The sequence below is a fragment of the Oncorhynchus tshawytscha genome, linkage group LG08, assembly GCF_018296145.1.
Source record: "Oncorhynchus tshawytscha isolate Ot180627B linkage group LG08, Otsh_v2.0, whole genome shotgun sequence".
NCBI lineage: Eukaryota > Metazoa > Chordata > Actinopteri > Salmoniformes > Salmonidae > Oncorhynchus > Oncorhynchus tshawytscha.
This window is the reverse complement of record NC_056436.1, coordinates 33,674,121-33,680,404: the sequence shown is the minus strand read 5'-3', so window position 1 is coordinate 33,680,404 and position 6,284 is coordinate 33,674,121. Positions and strand designations below refer to the sequence as shown.

At 42.0% G+C, this 6,284-nt stretch overlaps 1 long non-coding RNA gene across 1 annotated transcript; it reads right to left on the bottom strand.

Annotated features, from left to right (window-relative positions):
- Positions 1-336: 336 nt before the first annotated feature.
- Positions 337-5,364, bottom strand: LOC112256584. Its single transcript, XR_002954434.2, has 3 exons — positions 5,242-5,364; positions 3,189-3,553; positions 337-713 (listed from the first exon to the last, which is right to left on the bottom strand). It is a non-coding gene; the product is annotated as an uncharacterized LOC112256584 (long non-coding RNA).
- Positions 5,365-6,284: the final 920 nt, after the last annotated feature.

Here is a 6,284-nt window from a genome sequence, read left to right as displayed (position 1 = left end):
TGTATACAATTTTGACTGATGTACATGTTTTGGGTTGTCAATGTGGAGCATGATCTATCATGTGCAATACTGTATAGTGACTTACTACACAATAGCGCTGTGTGGTGCTTGACTAGGCAGGAAACTCACGGATCATAGTCACTGCAGGGCTGCAGGGAACAGAAGCTGACATTGCCAGGTTGTGTGCACAAGAGGAGAGATAGAGAGAGTCTGGTGATAGAACTCAGCAGTAGAGGGCTCACTTTTCCCTCACTGAGTTGTGGCTGCTTGTTTAACAGATGACTGGTTCCAATGAGGTGATAATGCACTATAAAGTGGAGGAGACAGGGATGGCTTTTTAACCAGCTGACCAACGGATGGTTTTCCTTTTTATTCAAATAAAGGTTCATATTACCTTTAAAATTACATTAGAACATCTGCTTAATACCTATGTCATATCCATTTGAATTTAATTATAAGGGAATGACTTATGTTATTACTACGTAACAAATATGCAATAACAGGGAGTTTTACATATACCAGTAAAAAATAATAGTGTGCTGAAAGTTTTTGTCTTATTCTGGAAACACAGTAACCTGTTTTGATTGAACAAGGCCCCGTGTGTCTGTCAGTGAGACGGAACTCCCTCCTCATTAATCTCCCAGTAGACTTTGGTGTCAGTCTGGATCATCAACGGAAACTTTCTGCCACTTGAGCCTGCTACTGATGTTTGGCTTGAAAGAAGAAGAAAGAGTAGGAATCAATTCCTCCATTAAAAAGGCTAGACATCTGTGTACCTTAGGCTTTGTGGGAAATCCTAAGCGACTCATAGCATTATCTGGACAATCCAATATTTGCTCTGAGGGACAACAAACAGCCTCATTTACCTGGCCTTTATTCTAGTATACCAATGATGATGGATGAACACTCACGGTGGAATCCAACCCTTCTGCATCTCAGTTTATCTTAACTAGGAAGATCACTCTTACAGAAGAGCAGTATTTTCTATTTTATTTAACTTGAGTCGGCATAAATGGATTTGCTCAGATAATCGTGTGTTTACAAACTGTTGCCACAGGATGTTGTCAGGTGTCCTCTGAAATTTGAGCATATGAATTGATGTGCATTGACCAGAATATAGTTGACAAATTATCAATCAGCTGCTGCCATCAATGTGCAAATGGTTAAGAGGGTCTCCAGCCATGATGAAACAAATTAAACAAAAGTCAAATGACTTTATTCGCTGAGTTCAGACGGAACGAGATTTACAGCAGTCTGAAAATGAGAAAGAGCAAGTAACGAGCTGGTTTGAAGTCCAACCACAGTGTGGTGAATCTCTGTTTGAGTCAGGTCTGCTTCGAATAAAAACTGATTTGCCTCCCCCTAAATTTAGTCTCCTAAATTACACACTCCTCAGAGCAATGTAGGAATGCAGGAGGCTTGAAGGCCCTCCTGCTCTGCTCAGTGTAATGAGAAACTGCTTGTGGAAGACGCTGCTCATAAAAGCGAACACCTGTGATGATTAGACCGGGGGCATCAATCTTCATTTATCCCCACCATCAACACCAACTAGAGAGACCATTCTCCTGACCTCTCTATTATTCCCATGCAAGGAAGGTAGGCAGACTACTAGAGGAGGCCTAGAAGGAAGAAGAAGACCTAATAACCAGCCATCATTGGGAATTAAGAACTACAACTCAAAGAGACCAAACTGTCCTCTGATGTCTTAGAGCAGGGTTCCCCAACTGGTGGCCCGTGGACTGAATTTGGCCTGCGGGTGATTTTGTCTGTGCAGTTCCCCATGTTCTAAAAAATTATTGCTGGACACTGTAAAACACTGTAAAAACACCAGAAAATCAGCTCCAAGTGATTTTAATTTTGGAAATCTGTTCCAAAGTGTTTTCATGCTTATTAGCGAGATACTGTTTTTGTGATCTTGTACAAAATAAAATTATTATATTTTAGTCAAATATTATATCTGTTTATATCTCTTCTTGCATATCAATTTGCAGTCTACAAATGCTTTGTAAATGTGTTCCGGCCACCTGACCATCCATTAAAACAAATAATTGGCCTGCAAGTGAATCTAGTTGCTGATCCCTGTCTTAGAGGAAACCAATAAGGAAGACTGCCAATTAATAGAAAATAGAAAATCCCTTTTGTACAATTGACTATGTTGATGACAGGATTATTGTGGTCCATTCATAGTACGGCCATCGATGTTCAAGCTTCTTCTAATTAAAATGGTTACTATATACTGTAGAGAAGATTGACAGTTTTAGCTTTGTGTTTTCATTGGGCCAGCCAGTTCCTCTAGCAGGGGCATACCAGGGCATATTCTGTAGGGAGACATGTTAGCCCTAATACAAGAATTGGTCTGTTTTCGTTTTGCAGGTGCCAGGTGGAATGCCATACTACTAAATTCATACAGTGCCATGTTTTCTTTTTACTGGGGAAAATGTCAACAGTTTTTTTTCTTCACTTGTTGAAACGGAAGAAAACCTGAACTGCTATCAATATTCAAAAAATGAAAACGTTCCTCCCATGGTATTTTTTACTGTTTCTTCTTGGGGGAAGTAAAATGGCAGACAGCCTTGGATTTCACCAAGAGTTTCTGAAACCTTTTCACCTTGCAATCGATAGGCCTTCCCCATTGGGAGACACATTCTCTTTCTTGGCACTGAGAGCAGGAAGAGAAAACAGGCACGTCCTCTGCCAGCCTGACACACATCTTTTGTCTCCCTCTGGGAGTGAATGGAGAGTTGTTGCCTAGCAGGAGATGTGTACAGGGAGGCGACTGATGACAGCATTTTGTATTTCCCTTGAAGCCACTTGTTAAAACAGCAGCTGTTTTACCGAATCCTTTGAGTATTCATATTTACACTGTGTCGGAATGAATGCACTTGCGTGTGCTGCTTGGTTTGATATACAGTTGTTGTTTTTTCAGAAGGAAGAAGTAGGTTACAGACGTTGAACTTAAAGTTGGGTTGGAATTTGGGTCTACACAAATCCACCATAAAAAATGCACTTCAAGTGCATCCTATGCATAATTCCGAAACACACACACACTTTCCATTAAAAGGCACTAACCACATTTCCAAAGTAAAACACACAGCTAAACCGAAAATTTAAAAAAGATCATTGTTTATGTCATTAGTTTTTAAAACCATGACAGATTTGCCATTGGGGCTGAACGAGCTGGGACTCACCAGACAATTGAATGCAGTTTAAGCATTTCTTCGGAGGTCCACCTTAGCTATTGTGACTGGGAACTAAGTGTTGACTCATGGTTGACTCTGTCGGTGATGGTAGGTGATGACTGATGTTTGTCTGAGCTTAAAACAACCATCTACCAACTGGCTTGTCCTGATTGGAAAGAGAAAGCTGTTAATAAGGCCTGCAAAAAAGCTATTTTGATCCATATTATTAATTGATCTCTGAGTCTATTTACTTAACCTGATCCTTGTCGGTATATTGCCCCTCATTTGTGCATAGGCCCACGTCATAAATGTATCCACTCAAATAAAGATGTATGCTTGAGGATCATGTTACCTTCCCCATTACCTGTAGGAGGCTATTTGGTTTCAGAAAATTAGTCATTTTACTTTGAAGGAGAAAACAATTATGATGTGGCTAAAACTTCAACATGGCTCACTTGTTGAATAAATGTACATTCACCAAACCATAATGGTTAATCACCCTCATTGAACTACATAAAACAGAGAACTGGTTGTCAAAATTGTCAGTATTTTCCAGAAAATGTGTCCTTAAGCATGCAATACTATTTTTCAAATACAGAATCTCAATGGACATTCATACAGCAGAATGAATTTAGTTTCCATACAGAAATGGTTCCATGAAAGGGTTCAGTACCTCCTTCCTCAAAATATACAGTATATGCAAGTGATTTTCTTCTTACGGTAAAATGAAATCACATTTTACCGTATTTTACCAATTACATTTTTATTCTGTTTAGCAATGAGTAGTTGAAGCAAAATGTCCATCTGTCAAAACTCCAAGTACGAAGACCACATGAGCTGATTGGACAGACATGGTTTATATCTCTACACATTCTTCATTTGAAAATAGTTCATTTCACACATCCGCTTTCTCCGCTTTCTTCCCTTTCTCTCTGAGAACAAATCTGGGTGAGACAGTGCTGGTCTGCTGTGTGTTTTGATAGAATGATGGTGATATGAAAAAACCCTCCCATATTTCCTTGTCTTCCTCTCTTTTCGCAGGCCTGTCCCGAGGCCTGTCTAGTCTTAAAGGAATGACATATCCTATTACTCAACTTTCAATTCTAACTGAATGTCATCAAACACAAGCCAATCATATTCGTTCATGAAATTGACTTTCCCTTTTGTTTTTGTGTTCTTGTTTCTTTAACAGGAAAACTCTCCAAGGGCCCCTCTTTTCATGTCATCACAACGCCTCAAACCAGTGTGAGCTCAGTGAGTCTCGGTCGGGGTAGTATCCCATCCCCATGGAGCAGCAGGGCTAGTTATTCAACATTCAACAACAGGGCCAGACTAACGTATTTGGGGCCCCGGGTCACCTACTTCCCAACCCCCCAAATATTTTTTGGGGGGGAAAACAGCTAACTTCCTGCATTTCAACACATTTTGACATTGGGCGGAGATAAAAATGTGCAGTTTTATAATGCTATTTTGTTTTATAATGCTATTTTGCTACACATTTTGTCATGAGAATAAGAGAAAACTGTGTGGTTTAAAATACATTTCCTGCAATTCTACACATTTTGCCATTGCCTAGAACATGTTCATATGCTTTTTGGAGGCCCCCAACCTCCAGGGTGCCCCATCCTCTGAAGGTCGAGGGCCGCGGGGCACGTGCCCTGCACTCCCGTTCTGTAACCCAGCCTTGCTCTGACTAACCTAACATTAACCCCTGTTAACTCCATGCCAAATTGACAGCCACCTTCTGGGTCAAGCTGTGTGAGTAGTGAGATGAGAGATGCTGATTTGTCTGAGTGAGCAGGACCAATAGAGCGACACGCACGGTTCTCCACGGCTGGACGCATTCATTGCTCATCAAAGGGCCCTGCTGTCTGTGGGTCAGCCTACTGTATAGTTCCGCTAGAGCGCCCTGCTGCCTCTACCACCTTGAGCCTTGCCACTTTCGGAGAGACACGGCAGTAACACAGGACAATGAAAACATGTACAAAATAAAGTAAACCCTCCAACAAAAGACATATGAAACTGCCAGTGGGAGATAGAGCAAACGATTTGCGTTCCTTACCTTTACGCTATGAGGTTGCTTCCACAGAGAGATATGTGACCTGCAGTATCTAGACACAGAGACATACAGTAAGTTCCAGACGTTGTCAGTCAATAGGTTACATAAGAGTGTTTTGGTTTAGTTGTGAAGCCGTCTGAGTTTATGAACCCACAGTGAGCCTGGCCTGGAGGTTTTTTAGAAACACAAAGCTAATGTCTGCTGGTTGCTGGCTGGCTGTACTAACTGGCTGTCATCACAAATCCCAAGGGAGTGGCAGGAGCAGGGTGCGGTCAGAGGGTTGATTAATGACAACCTGCGTTGTTTACCTTTTACCTTTTGTTGCTCTATCTCTCTGAATGACCCCACGGTGACAGTGTTCATTCCAGGGCCTATTGTACACGATATTCCAGCGCAGCTCGACAGGTTCTGCATGCCTCTGCCATGTCACTCAGCATAGCCCCGGACCGCTGAACTTCCCGTCTCTATGTCCGTCATCCTCAGGCGCAGAACGCTGGCCACCCAGCTTTCAGACGCTGGGTTAACTATCACTGACTCGTCCTCAACCCAGACCACCTCTTAGGTCTGGAAACTTGGGACACACTGCAGTTTGGTTCAGTTTGAAACATAAACCTTCCATACCTATTCAGAACTCAGCATCATTGATCTTTATAATACAAAGGTTCAAGCTCTCTGACATTGCAACACCTAATCCCTGTGTCGGAAGCTGTGTTACACGACAGAGCTCTATAAAGTTAGTATCACTCGTCTTGAAAGTCCGGGCATCCCAGACATCAAGGCAACCAATGTTACACTGTATGTGATGATACATAAAGGCTCATAGTGTCACGACTCCCCTGCCTGTTCAGGGCGGTGCTCGGCGGTCGTCGTCACCGGTCTACTAGCCGCCACCGATCCCTTTTCCTTTTTCTGTTTGTTTTGTCTTATTAGTTGCACCTGTGTCTAATTGTGTTTTCCTGATGTGCTTCCTCATTTAAGCCTAGTAAACCCGCCCTTGTTTTGTGCGGGATTTATTTTGTGTTACGTGTGGTGTCGTTGGGTGTGTT